Source organism: Heteronotia binoei, unplaced genomic scaffold (genome assembly GCF_032191835.1).
Source record: "Heteronotia binoei isolate CCM8104 ecotype False Entrance Well unplaced genomic scaffold, APGP_CSIRO_Hbin_v1 ptg000314l, whole genome shotgun sequence".
In the NCBI taxonomy this organism is placed as follows: domain Eukaryota; kingdom Metazoa; phylum Chordata; class Lepidosauria; order Squamata; family Gekkonidae; genus Heteronotia; species Heteronotia binoei.
The window spans coordinates 1,466,133-1,493,456 of record NW_026800014.1 but is presented as its reverse complement, the minus strand read 5'-3'; positions in this window follow the sequence as shown (position 1 = coordinate 1,493,456).

The window sequence follows — 27,324 nt, the reverse complement described above, 5'->3', positions numbered from 1 at the left end:
GGCTGCTGCCGTCTCTTCCCTCCAAGGAGGCAAAAGCCTATCCATGCAGCCTAGCAGCGTTTCTGCAGGCTGCAGGAGTCCAATTGCCCCCCAAGTCGGAATAAAGAGACGGAAACCAAACATTGGTATAAATACTGGGCCACTTTATTAATCATTACAGCAAATGGCAAGGGCACCCAAACTGCAGCCTGGTCAGAGGTCTCACAGACTGCTCCCCTGCCATTTGCGGGTGAGAGACCCAGCCCCCCAGCCAGAGCTGTGTGACACAGCTCCCGCCATGCCAACCCAGCAGGGAGGCACGCTCCAGAGGGTCCAACCACCAGACACACGTCTCAATGGAAGGTCCCCTCTAGTCGAGTCTCCAGGAAGGTCTGCTCAGGAATCCCATCATTAACAGACTTCCCTCTGGGGAATGAAAGACGGTGAATCAAATGAAATTCACCCGGCGCCTTTTTAGGCACAACACCCAATGGGGAAACCCTAAGGTTAGGCACTGGAGGATGGGGAAAAGGGCCCAAAATCCTACCCTCAGCCAACTCCTTGGCAATCTTATCTCTAACAACCTGCTCTAAGCCCTTAACGGAACTAAGATTCCCAGACATAAATGGGACTTGAGGTCCCTGAAAAGGGATCCTAAAACCAACCTTAAAACCCTCTAGCAAGTAAACGCTGTCTGCCCTTCTCGGATATCTAGGCATCCAAAGCTCAAGAGGACCCGCCTTTATCGGACTGGGTCCCTTTTCCAGCCTGATAGGTTCCTCCCCCCCCCCCACCAGGCTTCTTTGAATTCTTGTGCCTCCTGGCTTTCGGGCAATTATTAAAGGAGTGGACCCACCTCAAATGGGGCATTCATGCTTGAACTGGCAAGCCTTCCTGCTACACACTCCCTGAGAATCGAATTCCCAACAGAGCAGGTGGGGTTGAACCACCTGCCCTGCTGAATTGCAGGGAGAACCTGATGACACTGAGGAGGTTGCAGATGACCTATTCACCAAATGACTGCTATCAGAGCAGTCACCTAAATTTGGCCGCGCCAGAGACATGACCTGCAGCCACAGCTGCTGATGAATACGGTCCCACTGAAGGGAAGGATACAAGACTGCCCTCATTCGAAACTCCTAAAGGTCGTGTACCCCTTGTAGATAATGTCCAAGTATTGGATAAAGACAGCTGGCCTCCAAGGCTGTGGCCGAGCAATCACCCCAGCGTAAATAAAAAACCCCGGAAGCCAGTTAGCCCAGGTCCAATCCACTTTACGCTTCTTTAACTTTTCTTTTTCCTTTTCATCTAACTCCTCTTTATCCTTTCCCCCCCATCTCCTGGAAAAGGAGGAAAAAATGTCTACGTATTCTCCCTTTAAAATTTTTTCCCTAGTTGCAGGGAGCAGATGGTCTCCCAAAGGCAAGGCTACATCCCCGAAGGGCAATGCAGTAAAAGAAACCATCCCATAAGGTGAAGGGGCACCTCAATTACCCATAAAAGAGCCTGCCATACCTTGCTGCCCCACACCCAGCCAGGCCCCACAAGGGCCACATTGTCCATTTGGCCAGGCCCAATTTGAGATTGAGCCCGACCCAGAATTCGTAGCAGGAATGCCCTGCCCAACAGACGAGGCAGGACCCCAAGTTCCCCACGGCCAAGCCTGCCCAATATAAGACTGCCAGCTTTCCCCGGCCTTACCCACAAATCCAGCAGGAACCAGCAACGATCCAACTCCAAGGTTTCCTGAAGATGACCCAGGTCCCACATCTGGACTGCCAGGGACAAATGCACCAGATCTGCCCTCAAGGATAGACAATCTAGTTAATACGTTTGCTTGGAGCCCCTCTTTGAGGCCCTGTTCCCCTCCACCCCTTCGGAAGAAGGAATACCCGTCGCCTGTTCCAAAGCCCGCAGCCTTTGCAGAATATTGTCATTAAGAGCCACATCGCCCTCCTTGTCAGATGAGGACAATGGAGGTGGAGGCCTTTTGGCAGGAGCCTTAGGGGCCTTAGGCGCCGGCTTCTTCCCCTTAGACCTCCCATACCCCTTTCCACCAGATATCTTGGTAAGGTACTTACTCAAAATGGCTTCCCACAAGAGCCACCTAAAATGGCCACCCTCCCTTAACAAAGGGACTAAAATGGCCGCCCTCCCTTAACAAAGAAAGGTACCCAATACGGCCGACACCCCCCCCTCTCTCTCTCTTGGCTTGACTTCGCGAACGAAGATTTAAGAAAGGTGCAGTAGTCCACGTCTGCTGCAGGCTCGCTGTCTATTGTCAATCTCCTTGTCAATCTTGGCGTCTGAGGAGATGATGCACCCCAGGTAGCTGAACTGCTGGACTGTCTTCAAAACTGATTCACCCACAGTGATGCAAGGAGGGTGATAATCTTCCTGGGGTGCAGGCTGGTGGAGAACTTCTATCTTCTTCAGACTAACTTCTAGGCCGAGTAGCTTGGCAGCCTCTGCAAAGCAGGACGTCATATGCTGCAGAGCTGATACCGAGTGGGAGACAAGTGCAGCATCATCAGCAAACAGTAGCTCTAGGATAAGTTTTTCCATTGTCTTGGAGTGGGCCTTTAGTCGCCTCAGGTTGAACAGGCTGCCATCAGTGCGATAGCGGATGTAGACACCATCGTCATCATCTAAATCTACTGCGGCTCTTTGAAGCATCATGCTAAAGAAGATTGTAAAGAGAGTTGGCGCGAGAACACAGCCTTGCTTTACACCTGTGCCTATTGGGAAGGGCTCTGAGAGATTGTTGCAGTGTCTAACTTGGCCTCGCTGGTCTTCATGTAGCTGGATGACCATACTGAGGAACCTTGGGGGACATCCTAAATGTTCCAAGATTTGCCACAGGCCGTTCCTGCTAACGGTATCAAAAGCTTTGGTAAGGTCGACAAAAGTCACATATAGACTAGGGATGTGCATTCGGTTCGGCCGAACCGAATATACAGCCGAATCAACACTGATTTGGCTGTATTCGGAATTGGCCGCAGCCGAATGCCAATGCCGCCTATTATGCGGCAGCCGAATACGGCTCGCCTTATACTTCCGAATAGCTATTCGGAAGTATACGGCTGTCAAAGCTGTCAAAGAAAAAGGCAGGAATGGCTTCTGCAGCCTCAAAGGAGCTGCTTTCCCGCCTTTAGTGGCCTCTTCCCGCCTCTCCCAGCCTCCCTGGGATCAGGGAGGGGGGGGAGGGGGAAGAGGAGCCCCAGCAGCCAATCCAAGCATGCATTTGCAAAATGCATTGCAAATGCATGCTTTGCAGGGCTGTTGTGTAGCTGATGGCCCAGCCATCAGCTACATTGTTGTTATTTTTGATCTTTTGCTTACTTGGGTATCCAAGTAAGCACTGTTGTCTGGCCAATCAGAGAGCAGTGCTATTTTTTGAAATTGCTCTCTGTAGGGCCAGAGAACCTTTTTAAGGAGTCTTCCTGCTGGACTTCTCCATTGCTGTGTTGGTGTATGTGGGTTGGTGTGAGAGAGACTGTGCTGCTGCTGGTGGCTGGCCCTTGGCTTCAGCTCCTGCCTGCTGCTCTCTCACTGCCTTACCAGAGATCTCCCTGGACTCAGAGAAGACAAGGTAAGACAGTTTTGGGGTTCTTGTTTTAGTTTTTGTTGGTAAAAGGACTAGAGTCCCTTTACTTGTCCAGATTTGGGTGGGTGAGTACTGGGTGGGTAGGGTAGCCTATTTGGGGTTGAGGTTAGGTTCTGTTGGGGGGGGGGCTGGGGGGGGGGTTTGCTAATTTGCCCATATCTTAATTTAGTGAGAGGACTTTTTAAAGTGAAGTGTCCTTTTACTTTTCCTGATTTGGGTGGCTTGGATTTCTTGGGGTTAGGGTGAAGGGTTTTTTTTGGAGGGGGGGTGGGGGGGTGGGGAGTTCCTGTATTATTAAAAGTTGATTTTTTTACTGTTTCATTGTTTGATTTGTTGCTGCTGTGTTGTGTTGCTGCTGTGTTACTTTTATCTTCAGGTTATTGGGGGGGGGGTGCTGTTTGGCCTAATTTTCATTGTTTAAAAGGCCACTTTTGTCCCCCTTTTCCTTCTGGTTTTAGGGGTGGGGGTGTTGTTGTTGACTGATTTGGCCTGAGTTTTCTTATTGGTGAAAGGCCACTTTTTAAAAACTTGAGTTGCTTTGCTTGGCCTTTTTTTCCTGTTGTCACTTTTCTTGGTTTGGGGGTGGGAGGGGTGTTGTTGACTGATTTGGCTTAATTTTTCTTATTGGTGAAAGGCCACTTTTTAAAATCTTGAGTTGCTTTGCTTGGCCTTTTTCCCCTGTTGTCACTTTTCCTGGCTTGGGTGTGTGTGTGTGGGGGTGTTGTTGACTGATTTGGCTTAATTTTTCTTATTGGTGAAAGGCCACTTTTTAAACACTTGAGTTGGTTTGCTTGGCCTTTTGTGATTCTGCTGGTTTTGTTTTGGTTTTTTAAAATTACCTCTGGTTGGTGTGGGGGTTGGCGAGGGTGTGTGTGGGCTGGGTCACTTTCTTGTTGTTATAGAGTGATTTTTGGAATCTGATTGTGCTCTCGGTTTGGCTAGGGCCACTAAATAGGCTGCCCCACTAATAAGGGTGTTTTTAGGGATCTTGTTTTTTTGAAATTTAAAACAAAATTAATCCAGTTTAGGGCTTTATCTCCTTTCACAATTCAAGTAGGCCAGATAGGGGTGCTTTAAAAAGTCTTTAGGTTTCTCATAAAAGGCAGTGTGACTAATAGGCCACATCAGGCTCCCTTTTAAAGAAACTAGGGTTGCAGTGCATCTTGCTTTCAGCCACTGAAAGCTGGTGCATCCTTAGATTTTTATAGGGTAAACCACAGCTTCTCTCTAGTTATAGGGGACACCTGATTTCTAGTTTGCAAGGAAATCAGGTTTGTCCCAGGATCTAGTTAGGAGAAGTTTAACTAGGAGGATATAACAAGGATTGCCTTCATCTCAAGGTAGCCTTTTAAAAACTGCAGCCAGGTAGAGGCAGGATTACCTAGTCTCCTAAACTTTACCAGAGTACTACTACCCCAACCCAAAGAAGGACAGGTTAGGGACCAAAAAAACAAATAAACAAGCTTTGGTGGGAGGGTTTTTTAAAAAGAAGTCAGGGCACCTGTTGGTTCAGGGTACAGTGCAGTGAGTTAGGTTTGTAAAAACCCCCACTCTCAGTTCAGGTTCTGTGAGACTGGCCAAGGGTGACATGTGTGACAGGCAGCAGAAGAGGGGCCCTGGGGGCAAGGCCAAGGAGAAGACTAGAGGGGTGGAGGGGAGGGGGAGGACCCAGGTCCTGTGCGTGGGGCCACTCCACAGCCGCTTTCCAGCACTCCGACCTCTGGCCGGAGTGTGATGAAGAAGAAGGCCCACCTTGGGCCCTTCATCGATGCTGCTGCTGGGGCGCCCCCAGCAAAGGTGCCATTAGGTGCTGGCACTGCACAGGGGTCTGCTGCTCGGGCAGTCACTCCTCCAGCTGATGTCGCTCGGCCTCAGCAGCCGGAGGAGGGGCAGCAAGAGCAGCCCTCCTTGGAGATGAGCTTTGGGGACGGTTTTCTGTCCAAAACGATCACCCCAAGGAGGGTGGAGAGTGTCGTGCAGGAGCTGGAGGAGAAGCTGGTTGAGGAGGACCAGCCCCCTTCTTCGGTTCCTTCAGGCACCAGCAGACCTTCAGGGGATGGCCAGGAGGGGAGGCCACATGGGGTGGAGTGGGAAGAGATGGAGACACACGAGGTGCCTCCATCTCCGCCCACTTCCCCCCAGCGGCCAGCCCCTCCTGCCACCCCGAGGCACGATGTGTCTCCCCCGAGCACCTCAAAGGAGGTGCCTCCGGACACCCAACCTGCCAGTCAGTTTGGGCATCCATTCACCTCTGAAGTATGGAAGCATTTCCAACTTATGGAGGATCCACGTTATGCGCAGTGCAAGCTGTGCAGGGCCCGGATCAGTCGTGGGTGGGACCCTGCCCACCTGACTCCGGGGGGGGATGCGGAATCCCTGCGGAAGCACCACCCGGGGGTGCTTCTTAAGGGGGAGAAGCAGGCTGGTGCTGTGTTGTCCAAGTGGACAACAACACCACCCAGCCAGGGGGTCCGTCCCATCGCGACTACCCCCGCTCTCCAGGAGCATTCCGTGGGAGAACAGGGACGCCAGGCATCTCTGCCTGAGATGTTTGGTAGGGGCACCTCTGTGCCAAGAGGGGGAATCAGGCACGGCAGGACGGTGATCGCCTGGCACCTTGCCAGGTCGGTCGCCCATGGGCTTCCGTTTTCAGTTGTCGAGAATCCTGGGGTGCGGGGGTTGCTGGAGTACCTGGCGCCCTGGTACAAAATTCCTGCTAGAACCACCCTTAGCAGGACCATTGTGCCAGCTCTTTTCAGGGCGACCAGATCTGTGGTGAAAGAGCATTTGTCCCGTGCTGCCGGGGGGACTGTTCATTTCACCTCAGATATCTGGACCTTCAAACATGCGTTCGAGGGCTATCTCTCCCTGACTGCGCATTGGTGGCAACCCAGTGAGGTGTGGGGTGGCAGTAGTGACAGGCAGGGTCAGAGCTGCCGGGCTGGCTATCACTGCGCCTTGCTGCACGCCGAAGCAGTCAACGCGCCGCACACGGCGGACACTCTCAGAGCCATCCTCTCACAGCAGTTAAAGGGCTGGGTAGGCAGCGGGGACGTCGCCAAGGGCTTCGTGGTGACTGATGGTGGCTCAAACATCAAGGCGGCTGTCCAGCGTGCGGGCCTAAAATGCCTTCCTTGCGTGGCCCACCTTCTCCACCTCGTGGTCAAGGACGCGTTGGGGCAGACGAAAAACCAGGATCGTCTGTATCAAGCCGCGACCCATGAGTACCAACTTCTGCTCCAGAAATGTCGGTACATCACGGGTCACTTCTCACGCAGCAATACGGACTCGTATTGGCTGCGTGAGAAACAGACACAGACAGGCGTGCCATGGCACCGCCTGTTCGGTGACGTCAGCACACGCTGGAACTCCACCTGCGGCATGCTGGAGCGCATGGTGGAGCAGAGAGCAGCCCTGGATGCCTTTGTCTCTGAGACGAGGGTCTTTCGGGATGAGAACCATCTCACCCAAGAGGATTGGGTGGTCATTTCTCAGACTGTGGAGGTTCTTGGGCCCTTCAAGACCTACACAGAAATGCTCTCGTCTGACACGCGAGCATCGCACTGGTCGTCCCCATGGTCCAGATGGCCCGTGAGGACCTGGCCTCATTTCTAGTGCCAGCTCAAGGCTGTGCAGACGTTCTTCCAGTGGTGCGCGCCCTGGTTGTTAGGCTGCAAGTAGGGCTAGAGGCCCGCTTTCAGACTTTCACCCAGGATAAGGTCTACATGATGGCGACCATGTTAGACCCGCGCCTTAAGGGCACAGTCGCCGAGCGGGCCAACGAGCTCGATCGCTGGCGAGACGAGCTCTCCCAGAAGGTCAAGCGTACCAGAGTCAGGGGGGGCCCAGTGCTGATAGTTGAGGAGGAGGGGGGGTGGAAGCAGCTCATCTGCGACTTACGCTGCTGTTGTTCATCCCCAGCCTCCCCAGCTAGGCAGTGTTTCCCACCAGACTCACGCCACGAGGAGTGCTGAGGTGACATTCATCGGGCGGGTCGTTGGCCCCTCTAGGAGCGGTAGGGCACCGAGAGCGGAGACGGGTGCTGCGATGGTGAGGGACTATCTTTTTGAGCCCCTCGAGCCGCAGGAAGCATCGCCTTTGGACTACTGGGTCACGAAGGAGGGGGTCTGGCCGGCCCTTTCCTCCGTGGCCAAGGCGTTCCTCTCCTGCCCACCGACGAGCGTGCAGAGCGAGCGCGTCTTTTCGCATATGGGCAACATTGTCTGCCCACATCGCAATCGCCTGCAACCCTGGACAGTTCACCAGTTGATCTTCCTGAAGGTCAACTTGCCTCTGTTCGGCTCCCCAGACATGGACTTTGAGATTGAATGAAGTGAGCACCTACTTGTGCCTGCATCCTCTCTTGGCCTGCGCTTGGAAGATGGTTGTAAAACGCTCCTCCAATAAAAACTGACTAGAGTCCAAAGGCAGCCCAAAAACTCACTCACAAATTGATTGGCAGTGCATCCCCCACCCCCCTCATCCCTCCCCAAACCAAAAGTGAATGCTGGTTTAAAAACTGCAAAGCGATCCAAATTTCTCCAGTCCTCCACCCACACATGCCTAATAATACTGAAAGGGCCATTGCAGCCCCCAACTGTAACCGACAGCGCACACAGTCCCAGCCAGGATAACCCACCCAGTTTTTTTTCAGGGGCAGGAGGAAGAAGAGGGAGGTGCCAGTGATGATGACAGGCAGCCAGCAGCCGTACCAATGCTGAGGTCCCTCTAATGGGACAGTGATGCTGGTGTGTTACTGCTGAGCTGAGAGAGAAGGAATGGTTGCCTTCCTCTCACATAATCTGAGGCCCTCCCAGTGATCTTCCTCATTTGGGGTGCAATTCTGGCTCGCCTCCTCGTGGTGCACCCTGGGTAACGCGAAAGAGCCGGGACCAGCCAACCATCCATCACTCAAGGTAAGTAAAAATGCTTCTTGCTTTGTGTTACAGAATGATGTAGAGCTAGGTGTGGTGGTCCACCACTTCTCTTGTTTGAGACTAGAGTTGTGTTGTTTGGGGCAGGGAAGCTGGCACCTGGGTGAGAGACCCAGAAACAGCAGGTTTTTTGTTGTTGGCCAGCTCTCCCCGTGTTGTTTGGGGCAGGGCTGGAGAGCTGGCATCTTTAGATTGTGTGTTCTGTAGCAGGGAAGCTGGCACCTGGGTGAGAGACCCAGAAACAGCAGGCTTTTTGTTGTTGGCCAGCTCTCCCCGTGTTGTTTGGGGCAGGGCTGGAGAGCTGGCATCTGTAGATTGTGTGTTCTGTGGCAGGGAAGCTGGCACCTGGGTGAGAGACCCAGAAACAGCAGCCTTTTTGTTGTTGGCCAGCTCTCCCCGTGTTGTTTGGGGCAGGGCTGGAGAGCTGGCATCTGTAGATTGTGTGTTCTGTGGCAGGGAAGCTGGCACCTGGGTGAGAGACCCAGAAACAGCAGCCTTTTTGTTGTTGGCCAGCTCTCCCCGTGTTGTTTGGGGCAGGGCTGGAGAGATGGCATCTGGGTTTGCTGCAGCCAGGTCTGCAGAGCAGACCTTGAGCAGATTGTGTTTTGTGTGGCAGTGACGTTGGCAACTGGGTTTACATTGGTTCCAGGGGGCTGCGGGGTTCATAGAGTAGATAGAGGGATGTAGTGCATTTGGGTCCTATAGAGATTCTCTGGTGTGAAGTTAGGTTTGGCTTTGGGTGCCCCAGGAATTGGACCCCCGGTCCAATTTTTTTTTCCTTGTGGGTTTTGTGTGGGACAGTGCCCTGAAGCTGCACAGCAGTTTGGGGGGCTCTCCTCAAAACCTCCTGCTCCCCAGAGCCACTTTTCCCACGACAATTGCAGTGAGGAAGTGGCTCTAATTGGTTTTTTCTCACCATTGGGAGCAGTGTTCCTTTTGGGGTGCCCACAGATGGGTGCTGTCTTTTGGGGCCAGGGGGTTGCATGCTGGGGAGTCCCCTGAAGCTGCCCTGCAGTTTTGGGGCCTCTCCCTCAAACCCCCCTCTTGCCAGAGCCACTTTTCCCACAGCAATTGTAGTGGAGGAAATGGCTAATTGGGCTTTCCCCATCATTGTTGGCAATGGGCCTTTTGGGGAGCCCAAAGACAGGGACCCCCTGGCCCAATGTTTTTGAGACTTGGGGGGGTTGGAGGGGAGAGACCCCTGCAGGTCCCCTGCAAATTTGGGGGCTCTCCCTCAAACCCCCTACCCCCCAGTAGCCTCTAATTATGCCCTATGTTGCCATTGATTTCAATGGCCCATAGGGTATAATGATGGAAAAGGGGCACCCTCTTTGGGTGCCCTTGGAATGGGATCCCCTGGCCCAATGTTTTTGGGACTTAGGGGGGTTGGAGGGGAGAGTCCCCTGCAGGTCCCCTGCAAATTTGGGGGCTCTCCCTCAAACCCCCTACCCCCCAGTAGCCTCTAATTATGCCCTATGTTGCCTTTGATTTCAATGGCCCATTGGGTATAATGATGGAATAGGGGCACCCTCTTTGGGTGCCCCTGGAATGGGATCCCCTGGCCCAATCTTTTTGGGACTTGGGGGTGTTGGAGAGGAGAGTCCCCTTCAGGTCCCCTGCAAATTTGGGGGCTCTCCCTCAAACCCCCCCCCTCCAGGCGGCTTCAAATATACCCTATTTGCCATTGATTTCAATGGCCCATAGGGTATAATAGGGCTGTATATTCGGAAATAGCCGCGCATTACCGTATATGCGGCTATTCCGAATACGGTATTTAGTAGTACACGGGGAATCCAAATTTTTTCCCCCGTGTACTTCCGAATCCGTGTAATTCCGAATTTTTTTTTTTGCACATTCCTAATATAGACCCTTGTTCTGTTCCCTGCATTTCTCTTGGAGCTGCCTGAGAACAAATACCATGTCGGTGGTGCTCCTGTTAGCTCTGAAGCCACACTGGCTCTCTGGGAGGAGTTCTTCTGCAATGGTGGGCACCAGTCTGTTCAGGAGTATTCTAGCAAGTATTTTGCCTGCGATGGAGAGCAGGGTTATCCCCCGGTAGTTGGAGCAGTCTGACTTTTCCCCTTTGTTCTTATGTAGAGTAATGATGATTGCATCGCAAAAGTCCTGTGGTAGTTTGCCTTGTTCCCAGCAGGTGACAAGTACTTTGTGAAGTGTGCTATGTAGTACTATGCCCCCATGCTTCCAGATCTCTGGTGGGATTCCATCTACTCCCGCTGCCTTGCCACTTGCCGACACCCCTCACTACGAGAAAAAATTATAGACCCAGCTAAGGTACAAATCACCTTAGCTCCCCCTGGGAGTCTCAACCCCCTACAAAATTCTCCTCCTTGCAAAAGGGGGGGGAGAGGGACTGCAAAAGGGAGGGAGAGAGAAGACCACCCCCAGCCCAAAACAGCCTCTCACAATCCACAGAGCTCCTGCAGCCCATGGACCAAGCCACCAGCCAGCCCCAGACGAGCCACCCTGGAAGCCCCCAAACTCCAGAAAAAAGGACCCTGCCACTTTAAGGAACTTACAGGCTTCGCCACCGCACAAGAGGACCCAGCCGCCAACGCTGAAAACGGAGGCCTCCATGCAATTGCTGTAAGTACCGCGACGACGCTCCTCTCCCGGACCCGATCGTATCCAGGACTGAAAGGGAGTGGAGGTCTGGCCGTTACAATGGCCTGGCTCCACCCTCTGAAATGCGCGCCCAAACGGGCCGCTGCCATTTCTTCCCTCCAGGGAGGCAAAAGCCTATCCATGCTGGCTAGCACTGTTGCTGCAGGCTGCAGGAGTCCAAATCTCTTTAATTCACTTCTCCAAGCCAAGCCAGCTGATAGCTTCTATCTCTCCTTCCCTCTCCCCCCCATCTATTTTCCTTCCTTCCTTCCTTCCTTCCTTCCTTCCTTCCTTCCTTCCTTCCTTCCTTCCTTCCTTCCTTCCTTCCTTCCTTCCTTCCTTCCTTCCTTCCTTCCTTCCTTCCTTCCTTCCTTCCTCTCTCAAACATCTGATGTTCATATCTTGTGGCTCTCAAACATCTGATGTTTACTATGTGGCTCTTACATTAAACAAGTTTGGCCACTCCTACAATATCTGATATGTATAATATATGTATAATAGATCCCTATTATACATATCAGATATTGTAGGAGTGGCCAAACTTGTTTAATATAATGCTTATTTATTGTCTTGCAAATTGCATTAAAAATGCATGCAATTTACAGGAAAAATGTATGGCAAAACAAGCAGTGGCATAAAATAAGGATTCAAAGGCTTGATTTGTAGAAGGAAAAGGTGAAATCAGATGAGCTTTTTGGTTGAAATAGCAGGGACGAGAAATTCAAAATCTTCCGTAATCACAAGTTATTCTACTTACTGTTATGCCGCAGTGGCTCTGTGGAATTTCCAACCCCCTACCAAATAAGCTGAAAATGTTTGATTTCAGAAGTATAAGAACATAAGAGAAGGAATGTTAGATCAGGCCAATGGCCCATCCAGTCCAACACTCTGTGTCACACAGTGGCAATATACACACACACACACACACACACACACACTGTGGCTAATAGCCACTGATTGACCTCTGCTCCATATTTTTATCTAAACCCCTCTTGAAGGTGGCTATGCTTGTGGCCGCCAGCACCTCCTGTGGCAGTGAATTCCACATATTAATCATCCTTTGGGTGAAGAAGTACTTCCTTTTATCTGTTTTAACCTGTCTGCTCAGCAATTTCATCGAATGCCCACGAGTTCTTGTATTGTGAGAAAGGGAGAAAAGTACTTTTTTTTCTACTTTCTCCATCCCATGCATTATCTTGTAAACCTCTATCATGTCACCCCACAGTCGACGTTTCTCCAAGCTAAAGAGTCCCAAGCGTTTCAACCTTTCTTCATAGGGAAAGCGTTCCAGCCCTTTAATCATTCTAGTTGCTCTTTTCTGGACTTTCTCCAATGCTATAATATCCTTTTTGAGGTGCGGCAACCAGAACTGCACACAGTACTCCAAATGAGACCGCACCATCGATTTATACAGGAGCATTATGATACTGGCTGATTTGTTTTCAATTCCCTTCTTAATAATTCCCAGCATGGCACTGGCCTTTTTTATTGCAAATGCACACTATCATGACATTTTCAGTGAGTTATCTACCACGACCCCAAGATCTCGCTCTTGGTCATTCTCTGCCAGTTCACACCCCATCAACTTGTATTTGTAGCTGGGATTCTTGGCCCCAATGTGCATTACTTTGCACTTGGCCACATTGAACTGCATCTGCCATGTTGATGCCCACTCACCCAGCCTCAACAGATCCCTTTGGTGTTCCTCACAATCCTCTCTGGTTCTCACCACCCTGAACAATTTAGTGTCATCCGCAAACTTGGCCACTTCACTGCTCACTTCCAACTCTAAATCATTTATGAACAAGTTAAAGAGCATGGGACCTAGTACCGAGCCCTGTGGCACCCCACTGCTTACCGTCCTCCACTGCGAAGACCAGTTCTATTATAGATGGCTTTAAAAAAAAAAAAAGCCAGCAACATGGGTACTTTAAGAGAGTGGCAGCCCACTAAGTGTAGCTCAAATTAAACTTTATGGTTTTGGCTCCCTTTCAGGGAAGGCTTTTTCACCTGAATAAATATTTCATTTTCCCTGTTGCAAGAGTGTTCTTGCACTGTGTGAGCAATAAGTGAGGAAGCTGTCAAGAAAATCACAACAAAATGACCCAAAACTGAACTCCAAAGGAGATGGAAACAAGAAATCTGTGAGATGCCAAAAAAGGAGCCAGGCAACTAGAGAGATTCAACACTCATGACTTATATGGATTGCATTAGATTTGCTTGGCTTCTCTGCCTTCACTGTCCTGCTCTTCTCTTTCCTTTTTTCCTTGTCTTGTTCTTTCTGCTTAGAGGATAGTGTTGGGCTAAGGTAGAAGGGTAGTTGGCTGGGCTAGGAAGCAGGAGTGGACTGGGAAGTGAAAATGGCCCCAATCAAGTCAAACTGAGCAACCCCAGGTGCTATAGGTCAACTCTTCAGGGGCCACTAATTTCAGCAGTCCCTAGATGGGGCATCTGCTTGCTCTTGCCCATTAGTGATCCTCTGAAGCAGTAGCCTACTGAAGCATTTCCCTCTAGGTTAAATGGTCCATCTGCCCCTGCTAAGGAAAAGTGCTGACTCCTTCGCAGAACCACTGTGGGTGAAAATACTTGGGATGTGCTATTGGCCTCCTGACCAAAATGCTCAGTATGCTCATGAGATGGAAAATGAAATTAGGGAGGTGTCCAAAGGACAAATGGGTGAGTTTAACTACCCTCATATTAACTGGATAAATGCAGAAAGGGGGAAGAGATCTCCAGCTGTTTTGGGCAGTCTTGTGCAATCCCAGGAACATCTCCTTTGGAAGGGAGATCTTCCCCTTCTTTCTTTCTATTGGCCACATTGAGCCTCCAATAGCAGAAAGGCAAGGAAAATCTCCTGTAAAGTGACTTCACTCCTTCCACTTAAACAAAACAATGGCAGTGAGCTCCGAGCTGCTCAGCTGTTTCTCCTGGAGAACCATCACAAGCCAGCACAAATTGCACCAAAATTCGTGGGAGTTCATTGTGGTTCTTCAGTTAACAAAATTTGGTTCATGAACCCAAAAGAGGCCAAAATTCTTGATAAACTTTAGTTCTTCAGCCAGTTCATGCCCATCCCTAGTGGTGACTAGGGAGTAAGTTCTAGAACTTATAAATTATTGCAACCTAACAAGTCACCAGGACCAGATGCAGGGCTGGCGTGTGGGAGTAGACCAAGTAGGTGGCTGCCTCGGGTGCCACTTGGCCTAGGGTCACCACGAGGCACCCCCTCTCCCCACGCTCCGCTATGGCCAGGACTTTGTGGAGGCTTTCCGAGCCTTGGGCGGTCTTCACAAGGTCGGGGAGGGAAGTGAGTGTGCTCTGGGGAATAGGCTTTAATATGGAATATAAGATTCAATGTGAGCAAGTATAAAGTGATGTATATTGGGGCAAATAATCTCAACTTCACATTCACACTGATAAGATCTGAGCTGGTATCAAAAGATGAAGAAAAATACTGTGGGCTGGTAGTAGATAGCTTGATGTGAAAATTAGAACAGGAATCTCTCCTATAGAATAATTCCCTTAGCAGACGGGTCATGAATCAAATACTCTCCCATTGGTTGAGTTGCCTGTTGCTGCTTCACAGAGGAGAGAAAGAAAGATTTTTCTCAATTGGCTGAGGGAGAGAGGAGGTGGGTAAGAGCCAGAGAAAGCTCTCCCTCAGTTGGCTGTGGGAGGAGGGAAAGACCCAGAGAAAGCCTTCCCTTGATTGGCTGAGGGATCCTCCCTCTCCTCCCCTGGAAGAGAAACAGCCAGAGACAGCAGGAAAAATGGTGGCAGCAGAGAGAGAGAGAGGAAAGAGGGAGGGAAAGCCAGAGAAAGAGGGAGAGAGAGAATTCCTGTGTTTAAGGCTAACAACATTATCAGAGAGAGTGTGTTGGTCTGAAAGGTATCATTAAAGGCCTTTGAAGGAGAACTCATTGGACCCAGTCATGACTAGGGCTGCTAGTTCCAGGCTGGTGGGAAAGTCCTGGAGATTTTGTGGTGGAGTTTGAGGAGGGCAGGGTCTAGGGAGGGGAGAGGCCTCAGCTAACTATAACACCCTAGAGGCTGCCCTCCAAAACAGTTATTTTCTCCAGGGGGAGACTGATCTGTTGTCTGGAGTTTAGTTGTTATACCAGGATGTCTTCAGGCTCCACCAGGAGGTTGGCTACCCTAGGCCTGGCTGCTTGTTACTGTTCAGCAGCCCCCCCCCCCATGATAGCCATTGTGGCTTCAGAGCAGGATCTGCCAGACCCAGGTTCTTACCGTGGAAGCTGACTGGATGATTTTGTACTAGTCACAGACTTTCATTCTAACCTACCTGTTAAATAGTGGGTTCGATGCATGAAGAGACTGGTAGCAGTAAATCAAAGCTCTTTTATTGTGATTTCAGCATGGTAACAAGCAGATTAAGACTGGAGTACTAGGCCAATGGGGCCAATTATATACACACCAAAGTTCCTGCACTAGAATGTCATTGGGTCATTTCAGCCAGCAGGGGGCTGGCGATTGGTCCGGGGAAGCAGAGATTTGGATCCTGCTTCCCATTGTTCCCAGTCCCCAAGCTCAGTCCTTAAGGCTCCAATGAGCCAGGCAGGAACTACCCACAAACATACACAACACTACCAAACAGGGTTGTTGTGCAGATCAAAAGGGGAAGAGGAGAATGATGTAAGCTGCTTTGGTCCCCTGGTAGTTGGGCTTTTGGTCTGATCCAGCATGGCTTTATTTATGTTCTAACTTCTTGAAAAATAATCACATTTTAGTTGAAAAAAGGAAAGTTTCTTTATGACAGAACATTTTATTCCTGAAAATCAGTATGTCAATTAGTGCTGAATTTGGATCAGAGATGCATAGTGTTAAATCTCCATTTGCCATGCAGGGTAACCTTGGATCAGGAACACTCTTAGACTGATCTACATAGAGGATTGTCAGAAGTATGAAATGTATACTGTGTTTACTGCCTTGAGTTTCTCAGATAAAGGGCAAGGCATACATGTGCATAGTAATAATGTGACTAGAAGTATTTGGGTCTGTGTGAACAGGTATGGGATCTGTGAAAACTCGTGGAGGAGAAGAAATTGCCACTATTTCCTGCTTCCTTCCCTTTACTTTCCCACATTTGGGGGTATCATTTATGCACACATAGATTATACAAGTTATTTGGGGGTGGGGGGTAGCATACATTTTATATTTTTCAGCAATTTCCCCAGGTTTGCAGAAACAGTATGTTATCCCTGAGTGACTTCTCATTTGCAGAATCTTTTTGTGTACACTGCTGGGAATTAGATATATGATAATACTGTTTCCATACTGCTGTGTTAGACCTATTCTGGTACTATCTTGTTAAGGCTTATTTGAGCAACCAAGGACTCAGACATATTTTTTCCTCTGCAAAGCACATGTACTGGGAATTCTAGGGTACTTCTATAAATATTTAAGCAACACATTGTTGGTGTTACTGAGCCTCCTGAACCTATAAAGGCTCTTTCTAACTGACAAGACATACCACTTGGCTCAAACTAAATCTGGTACAACACTTTATTTCTCTACATTTCTCTACCATTTTTAACTTGTTCACATTATTTCTCTACCATTTTTAACCTGTTCTCAACTGCCAATACATAAGGGGAATTGAATTGTTGACTGCTAAATTGATTTGTTAAAGTAATTGTCTTACTGGTTAATTAATTTTGGATTATTGGTTAATTGATTGGCTATCTGATGAATTTTGTAAATTAATTGATTGGCGAGAGAGGAGAGGGTTGGAGAGCTACCTAGTTTAACACTGTGAGTAGGGTGGTGAGCCGGGTTTATTCACAGCTGGTCTGAGGCTGTGGCAGAGACCAGCAGGGGATGACTGGCCTGGGGATTCCAGTACTCCTGGGGGGGGGGGCAGAAGGTATGATGGTGGGAACAGACAGAATTATAAGGGAAGGAGGCCGAGACATGATAGTGCTCGGCCCCCTTCCAGTCTGCGTCCCATCCCGATGGTGGCAGGTAGAGGGGTCAGGTTGAATTACTCACCTCCGTCACTGGTATTATGTAATGCCAGGTCCATAAATAATAAGACCTCAATCCTCCGGGATTTCTTGCTTGAGCAGGATATGGACCTGGTTTGCGTGACTGAGACCTGGGTGCAAGATGGGGAGACTGTAGCTCTCTCCCAAACGGCTCCCCCAGGATACTCAGTCTTTCACCAGTCATGGACTAGCGGGCGGGGGGGAGGGGTGGCTCTATTCATATGAGAGGCTTACTCATTTTGGGCCCTCCCAGGCCCAAAGATCAATGGCATTGAATGTGCCGGTCTGGCGCGGGACATTGGGGAGGGGTTGGCAATCTGGCTGGTGTACCGTCCGCCTAACGCACCAGCCAGCTCCTTACAGTCCCTGATGGAAGCCGTAAAAGGCTGGACATTGAAGTACCCAAGGCTTTTGATCCTGGATGACTTCAATGTCCATGCCGATCATGCGACCTCCAGTCAGGTGATGGACCTAGTGTCATCCATGATGACACTGGAACTCTCCCAACTTGTTACAATGCCCACTCACCAGGCAGGGCACATGCTAGACATGATCTTTGTGGTGGCAGTTTTAGTGGATGGTATTAAAGCTGAAGCAGTGCCATGGTTGGACCACTACGCCCTCAAGGCTCTTGTGGATGTCCCACCCCAAGCCCATTTAGGCAGTGAGCACATTTTAGCTCGCCTGTGGAGCCAGATGGACCCAGAACGGTTCCAAATGGCTCTACGGCAGGTGTGGCCTACGGTAGCTCTCCAGATTTTTTTTGCCTACAACTCCCATCAGCGCCAGCCATTGGCAATGTTGCCTGGGGCTGATGGGAGTTGTAGGCAAAAAACATCTGGAGAGCTACCATTGGCCACCCCTGCTCTACAGGATTCCTGGGCCCCTGGCAATTCCCTGGATGACCTGGTTGAGTCCTGGCATGGCAGACTCTCCAGAGCCATCAATGAGATCACACCTCGGCATCCTCTGAGCCCTCGCTTTAAGCTAGCACCATGGTACAATGTGGAGTTGAGGCAGATGAAACGAGGACTCAGATGGCTAGAGAGGCAATGGCGGCGTAATCGAGATGAAACGACTGGAACATCTTATAGAGAGTTTATGAGGTGCTATGAGATGGCAGTCAAAGCTACAAAGAACACTTACCTTGCAGCCAAGATTGTGTCTGCAGTTTTGTGCCCGGCACAATTGTTTAATGTCATGAGCCCTGACGAGGAGCAACCGGAAGGGTTAACAGACCTGTAAGAGTTGCTAGCAGTTCCTCAGCTGAACAAACAGCAGCTGGCCCATCAATCACTCTCCAGGCACCAGTGTCAGCTGTTGATGATCAATCTCCTCCGAGCTCTCCTCTTCCCATCTCAAGAGTTTGAAGCAGGCTCCAGAAAGAACTTTTAGAATGAAGACATGAGGCACACCGATGTTTCAGATCTCTCAGCCCTGAGTGCTAGCAGAGTCACTGCCACTCAGGGAGCATGCTGATTGAGACTCCCATATAGTTCCCACCCAGGACCTGGTAACCTTGTGTAAGCAACAAGTCTATTCTCTGGCTTGCATCCACGCTTCTTCCTGATCCTGACCTGCTTGATTTCCTTGGCACCCTGACCTTTTGGCCATTAACTTCTGATTCCGGTTTGTGATTCTGCATTTGTGACTTGGCTCCTGCTTGACTTCCTGGACTTTGACCTTGGACTGGCTTTGGACTCCTGCCTGACTGCACCCTGAGTACGTGACAAATTGCTTCCACCCACACACTCAGTCCACAAGATGGATGAGGAGGCAAGTGGAGGCTCTGGGCAGCTAGCAGCCTTGCTCATTCAGGTACAGCACCTCACTCAAATGGTGGCTCACCTGCAACAGCAGCTGCAAGCCACTGTTGCTGCCCCACCTATGTGCCTGGTGCTTCCCCCAGAGAAGCTCGCTGGGAAGGTGGAGGAGTTTTCTGCATTCCTGGCACAGTGCAAATTGTATATTGAATTACATGCTAGAAACTTCCCCAATGACAAAACCAAGGTATGTTTCATTGTCAGTCTCTTAAAGGGCAGGCAGCTAAATGGGCTACCCCCTTGCTTCTAGCCCCATCGCCCCTGCTGACTGACTACCAGGGCTTTCTGGATCATATGGCGGTAGCTTTTGCTAACCCCCAGCAAGCAGCCACCCCCCAGCAATCAGAAGATCCAGACCCTGAAGCAGGGTAGGGACTTGGTTTCCCAGTACTCCACTGAGTTCAAGCTTCTGGCCCAAGACCTGGCCTGGAATGAGGCTGCCCTCATGGACCAGTATACAGAGGGGCTGGCTGACGAAGTCCTTGATGAGCTGGCACGAGTAGACCAACCAGCCACGCTGCAAGGCCTAATCATGCTCTGTCTTCGCATCGATGGTCGCCTGGAAAGCCGCCACCAAGCACGAAGCAGCACCTATCCCTCTCAGCTGCCCCTCTGCCTAGCAATGGTGATAATCCTGATCCATACCAATCCTGAGACTGATGACCCTGAGCCCATGCAACTTGGGGCTGCATGGCCGTGACTCACCCCTGAGGAAAAGGCACGGCGCTGCTCACAGAATCTCTGCCTGTACTGTGGAGGGGCAGGGAACTTCTCCTCCGGCTGCCTCGCCAAGCGCACCCAGCCCAGTACCGTGCCACTGCTGCCAATCTGAGTGGACCATCCGACTAGCCCCAAGTTTGAGTGGACCCCCCCAACTTGGGGCACCTAGCTGGGTTCCCTGAACCCTATGTTACCGGCCAGGGCCCGTTCCTCGTACTCAGCTTGCCAGATGGGTGCTGGCTGTTCATCTACGCCATGGTCGATTCCGGGGCCGCCCACTGATTCGTAGATGTGCTCTTTGTGAAGCAACACCAGATCCTGGTGCAGTACAAAGACACCTCAACCCTGATCAAAGCCATCGACGGGCACCTCCTCTGCTCCAATCTGGTGACCCAGGAGACCCACCCGGTCACGCTCCAGATCCAACATCATCATGAGCAAGTACAATTTGATGTTGCTCACACACCCCGCTTTCCCCTCATTCTGGGACTCTCCTGGCTCATAAAGCACAACCCCCTTGTGGACTGGGCACAGGGAAAGCTAAGCTTCAAGGACCCTTGTCCTCACCAGGCCTGGTTGGCCACCCTGGCTGCTGCTGCCTCTGCTGCTGGTTGTCTACTTCTCCCAGCCTACACAGACTTTGCCGATGTCTTTGATGAAAAGGGGGCCGACCAGCTCCCCCCGCACTGGCCTTATGACTGCACCATCAATTTGATACCAGGGTCACCCCGGCCTATGGGGTGGCTCTACCTCATGTCCGAACCGGAGCTAGCAGCCCTGCAGGACTTCCTCACCAAAAACCTGGAACGAGGTTACATCTGGCCATCCATGTCCCCGCTGTCTGCACCTGTTCTCTTTGTAAGAAGAAAGGCGGTGATCTCCAGCCCTGCAATGACTACCGGGCCCTGAACAAAATTACCGTCTGGGACCGCCACCCTTTGCCACTGATCCCAGAACTACTGGATCGCCTTAAGGGGGCCCAGGTTTATACCAAGCTGGGACCCGCTATGGCCAGTATGGGTATCTCGTGATGCCCTTCGGCCTAACCAACGCCCCTGCTGTCTTCCAAAGGCTGATGAATGACATCTTTCGTGACCTGCTCAACTGCTTTGTGATCATTTATTTAGATGACATTTTAATTTATTCCTAAAGCCTCGCCCAGCACGCAGGGCATGTCTGCCAGGTCCTGCAATGTCTGCGCAAGCATGGTCTCTACGCCAAGCTAGAGAAGTGTGTCTTCAACTTAACAGCAGTTGAGTTCCTTGGCCACATTGTCTCCCCCCCATGGAATTTGGATGGACCTGAACAGAGTCAAGGTGGTAATGACCTGGTAGACGCCGCAGAACCGCAAGGACGTACAGCAGTTCCTTGGCTTTTCCAATTACCGCCAGTTCATCTCTGCCTATGCCGATGTAACCACGCCTCTCACCCAGCTCCTCCAGTCCAAAGAGCCATTTCACTGGACTCCAGAGGCAGACCATGCCTTCACCACCTTGAAAACCTGCTTCACCACTTAGCCGTTCCTGCGTTACCCAGACCCGCAGCTGCTGTTCACAGTAGAGACCAACGACTCCAGTGTGGCGCTCGGCGCAGTGCTATTCCAGTGGGAGGACCCCTCCCAGCTGCTACAACCCTGCGCATACTACTAGCGGCAGCTTATGCCCGCAGAGTGCAACTACACCATCTGGGAGCAGGAACTCCTGGCCATCAAGACCACCTTCGAGGTTTGGAGGCATCACCTTGAAGGGGCCCGCCACCTCGTCTGCTGGCAGGTCAAGGATGTACCGGCCAAGCCCCCAGGGTTTTTGCATCCCCCTACCCACACCTGCAGGACCCTGGGACACCGTCTCCCTGGACTTTATTACCGAGTTCCCCAGGTCCAAGGGGCACACTTGCATCCTGGTGATGGTGGACCTCTTCACCAAGATGGCTCACTTTGTTCCATGTCCCAAGTCACCCACGGCTCCTGAAAAAGCCTCCAGCACGTCTTTTGCCTGCACGGGCTCCCGGCACACTTGATCTCAGACCGAGGCCCCCAGTTCACCTCCTGATTCTGGCAAGCCCTGCAATCCAGTTTAGGCACCTAGGTGCATTTGTCCTCAGTGTACCATCCTCAAACGGATGGGCAGACCAAACGCACCAATGCCACGCTGGAACAATACCTGCATTGTTACACTAGCTACCAGCAGGATGATTGGGTCGCCTTGCTACCCCTGGCCAAGTTTGCCTACAGCAACGCTGTACATGTGTCCACGCAACAGACCCCATTTGCTGCCACCTATGGGTACCACCCTCGCTTCTTCCCTGCAGTTCTGCCCTCCACAGCAGTCCCTGCTGCTGCTGATGCGCACCTGCAGGAACTCCAGGCTCTCCAGGACTTGCTCCGAGAGCAGCTCCAATAAGCTAAAGAGGCCTACAAGACAGCCACCGACTGAAAGCGACAGGTGGGGCCCCCGCTGAAGTCCGGGGACCACGTCTGGCTCTCCATCCATTACCTGCATCGGCCTGGCCGGTCTAAGAAGCTTTGCAGGGCCTTACCTAATCATGGACCAAATCAACCCCGTTGCTTTTCGGCTACAGCTGCCGGCCACCCTCCGCATCCACCTGGTCTTCCACCAGTCCCTCCTTGTTTCTGCTGCAGCACCGGATCCCATCCAACTGCTGCCTCCAGCGCTGCCTCCTCCTGTCCTGGTTGATGATGAGGAGGAATACAAGGTCCACCAGCTCCTGGACTCCTGAATCTACCACGGGGACCTCCAGTACCTCATGGACTGGGAAGGCTATGGCCCCGAGGAACGTTCATGGGAACCTGTGGACAACCTACACACCCCTGACCTCGTGCAGCAGTTCCACACGGCCAACCCTGACCGGCCTGGTTCGTCTGTGGAGGGGGGGTCCCTGTGGGGGGGATAGTGTTATGAGCCCTGATGAGGAGGAGCTGGAAAGGTTAACAGCCACTGCCTCAGCAGAACAAACAGCAGCTGGCCCATCAATCACTCTCCAGGCACCAGTGTCAGCTGTTGACGATCAATCTCCTCTGAGCTCTGCTCCTCCCATCTCAAGAGTTTGAAGCAGGCTTCGGAAAGAACATAAGAGAAGTCATGTTGGATCAGGCTAATGGTCCATCCAGTCCAACACATACACACACACACACACACACATAAATACATACACACACACAAATACACACACACAAATACACACACACAAATACACACACATACATATAAATATATATATATATATATATATATACACACCGTATTTTTCGCACCATAAGGCGCTCTTGGGGGGCGATCCGCTGCCTCTTCCTCCGATCCGGCGCTTCCCCCGTGCCTGCTTGCCTGGCTCCATCTTCTTCAGGCAAGCGCTGGGATCGCTCCACGTGGCCCCAGCGCTTCACAAGCGCTGGCTGTGGCGAGGGCAGCGTGCTTCCTACTTCCCTGTGTGCCTGCCTTCAGCTGTGATGTTTAAAGCAAGCGCTGGGATCGGAGGGGGGAGGGAGCGATCCCAGCGCTTGCTTTAAACATCACAGCTGAAGGCAGGCACACAGGGAAGTAGGAAGCACACTGCCCTTGCCACAGCCGGCGCTCGCAAAGCGCTGCGTTTGCGGAGGGGGCGGGTGCTTCCTACTTGCCTGTGTTCCTGCCTTCAGCTGTGATGTTTAAAGCAGGCGCTGGGATCGGAGGGGGGAGGGAGCTCCCTCCCCCCTCCGATCCCAGCGCTTGCTTTAAACATCACAGCTGAAGGCAGGGACACAGGCAAGTAGGAAGCACACTGCCCCCTCTGCAGCTGGCGCTTGCAAAGCGCTGGGGCCATGTGGAGCGATCCCAGCGCTTGCCTGAAGAAGATGGAGCCAGGCAGGCGCGGGAAAGCGCCGGATCGGAGGAAGAGGCAGCAGATCGCCTCCCCCAAAGGTACGTACTTTCGGACTATAAGACGCACACACTCCCCCCCCACTTTTTTTGGGGGGGGAGTGCGTCTTATAGTCCGAAAAATATGGTGTGTGTGTGTGTGTATATATATATATATATATAAACACATACACACACACACACACTGTGGCTAATAGCCACTGATGGACCTCCGCTCCATATTTTTATCCAATCCCCTCTTAAAGCTGGCTATGCTTGTAGCCGCCACTACCTCCTGTGTCAGTGAATTCCACATGCTAATCACCCTTGGGGTGAAGAAGGACTTCCTTTTATCCATTTTAACCTGACTGCTCAGCAATTTCATTAATTGCCCACGAGTTCTTGTATTGTGAGAAAGGGAGAAAAGGACTTCTTTCTCTACTTTCTCCATCATATGCATAATCTTGTAAACCTCTATCATCTCACCCCGTAGTCGACGTTGCTGCAAGCTAAAGAGCCCCAAGCTTTTTAACATTTCTTCATATGGAAAGCGTTCCAAACCTTTAATCATTCTAGTTGCCCTTTTCTGCATTTTTCCAATGCTGTAATATCCTTTTTGAGGTGCGGTGACCAGAATTGTACACAGTATTCCAAATGAGACCGCACCATCGATTTATACAGGGGCATTATGATATTGGCTGATTTGTTTTCAATTCGCTTCCTAATAATTCCCAGCATGGCGTTGGCCTTTTTTTATTGCAATTGCACACTGTCTTGACATTTTCAGTGAGTTATCTACCATGACCCCAAGATCTCTCTCTTGGTCAGTCTCTGCCAATTCACACCCCCTCAACTTGTATTTGTAGCTGGGATTCTTGGCCCCAATGTGCATTACTTTGCACTTGGTCACATTGAACCTCATCTGCCACGTTGACGCCCACTCACCCAGCCTCAACAGATCCCTTTGGAGTGCCTCACAATCCTCTCTGGTTCTCACCACTCTGAACAATTTAGTGTCATCTGCAGACTTGGCCACTTCACTGCTCACTCCCAACTCCAAATCATTAATGAACAAGTTAAAGAGTATGGGACCCAGTACTGAGCCCTGTGGCACCCCTCTGCTTACCATCCTCCACTGTGAAGACTGCCCATTTATACTCACTCTCTGCTTTCTATTAATTAGCCAGTTTTTGATCCACAAGAGGACCTGTCCTTTTACCCCATGACTCTGGAGGTTACTAAGGAGCCTTTGATGAGGAACTTTACTAAGGTTACTAAGGAGCCTTTGATGAGGAACTTTATCAAAAGCTTTCTGGAACATCTATTGGGTCTCCTTTGTCCACATGTTTGTTCACCCCCTCAAAGAACTGTAACCGGTTAGTGAGGCAAGATCTTCCCTTACAGAACACATGCTGAGTTAGGCCTGCAACCTTCCTCCTGCTGCCTTGTGACTTTGGCAGGCAGCCCATACTGTTTGTCACCATCTCAGTGGACAACTTTGATCCATTACTCGGTAGAAAAGTAACAGCTACCCCTTCATCTCTTTGAGATGAGTCCTCCCAAACCAGAGACATTTCATCTTCTGTCATCTTTCCCCCAAGATTTAGCTTAAAATCTGCTCTGCCACCTTTTTGATTTTAAGCACCAGCAGCTTGGTTCCATCTGGGGACAAGTGGAGACCATCTCTTTTGCACAGCTCCCGCTTGCTCCAGAAAGCATCCCAGTGCCTAACAAACTTAAACCCTTCCTCCCTACACCATTGTTTCATCCACAGATTGAGACTTCTAATTTGTGCCTGTCTCTCCAGCCCTGCACAATGACTCCATAATGCCTGACTGGCATTATGAAAAACAAAAAGTGCATAGGAGCACAGCACTGGTTAGTTCTCTTTTTCGTTAGTGTCTCCACTCACCCCGTATGACACTGGAGTGGCAGTACAATAAATTTACATGAATGTGATCAGCAGCCAGTCATACTGATGATTGAGCAGCAACTCAATCATGGAAAAACTGTAAGATGCATAACATCAAGATTTTAGCATCAAATCAACTTAGATGGTTTTAATGTATGCTTTATATTTGATTTATAATGTATTATTTATAATATGTTTGTATGATTTATAATATGCATTGTTTTAATTGTTGAAGTTTTTATGTTGTGAGCCGCCCTGAGCCTGCTTTGGCAGGGAGGGCGGGATATAAATTAAATATTATTGTTATTATTGCACAAGGAACAGGTAGCAATTCTGAGAAGACTACCTTGGAGGTCCTGGCGTTAAGTCTCCTGCCTAGCAGCCTAAATTTTTCCTCCAGGACCTCATGACTGCATTTCCCCACATTGTTGGTGCCAAATTGCACCACAACCACTGGCTCCTCCCCAGCACTGTCTATCAGCCTATCTACAACACACGTAATGTCTGCTACCTTCTCACCAGGCAGGCAAGTCACCATATGCTCAGTACTCAGTTTTGCCACCCAGCTGTCTACTTGCCTAAGGATCGAATCACCAACTACCAAGACCCCCCCCCTCTCCCTGCCCAGAGATGGTTCCTTGGCGCGAACGGATACCTGCTCACCAACTGAAGAAGAGGTCCCTTCTGAGGGTGCATTTCCCTTATCCTCAGCACGGTTCCCTCTTGACCCTCATGCTCCCTGGCAGCAATGGGGCTGCCACGTTCAGAGTGGGGCTCATCTAATATGTCCCGGAGAGTCTTCTCCGAGTGCCTAACTGACTGTCTCTGCTTCTCCAGGTTAGTCACCTCAGCCTCAAGGGTGCGAACTTGTTCCCTAAGGACCAGGAGCTCCTTGCATCGAGCACACACCCAATACTTCTGTCCTGTGGGCAGATAGTCATACATGTGACACTCAGTGCAAAACACTGGAAAGCCCCCACCCCTCTGCTGGCATTCTAACTTCATGATAGCTTTTTAAAAATATACAACCCCCTTTTAAATCCTGTTTGTTTATGTGGTTCTCCTTCTGGAGGGTCTACTTACCTTATTGGGAACACAAGGAAAATAGGGATCTGGGTTCCTGGTCCTTACACAGCCCCCAGGCCAAGAGCCCTTTACCTCTCATGCCTCTGGCAAGGCGCAGCTTAATAATGCAAAGAGGGTGGGACTTCAGTCTGCCCCAGGAACACAGTCACTCCTAATCAATCATCAACCATCACCTTCAGTCTACTCAAACCAAACAAACAGCAGTTCCCCAGGAACCACAAACTCAGAATTTTTAGCAATCACATAGTCACACAAATTCAGAAATTCTCAGCAACTCCTCCAGCTGTTTAGAAAGCCAAAGCTCACCCTTATAGCACTTCTTATCTGCTCTCTCTCAGAGCTCTCTGAAATGTGCTCAGCCTCTGGCAAGGCGCAGCTTAATAACTTTCAGAGCGAAGACATGAGGCATGCTGATGCTTCCGATCTCTCAACCCTGAGTTCTAGCAGAGTCACTGCCACCCAGGGAGCAGGCTGATTGAGACTCCCATATAGTTCCCACCCAGGACCTGGTAACCTTGTGGAAGCAACAAGTCTATTTTCTAGTTTGCATCCACGCTCCTTCCTGATTCCTGATCCCTGATCCTGACTTGCTTGATTTCCTTGGCACCCTGACCTTGTGGCTTTTGGGCATTGACTTCTGATTCCGGTTTGTGATTCTGCATTGGTGACTTGGCTCTTGCTTGACTTCCTGGAGCAAGGCGACCTGGCAACAGTGATCCATGCAATGGTCACCTCAAGGCTGGATTACTGTAATGCCCTCTACATGGGGCTGTCCTTGTGCC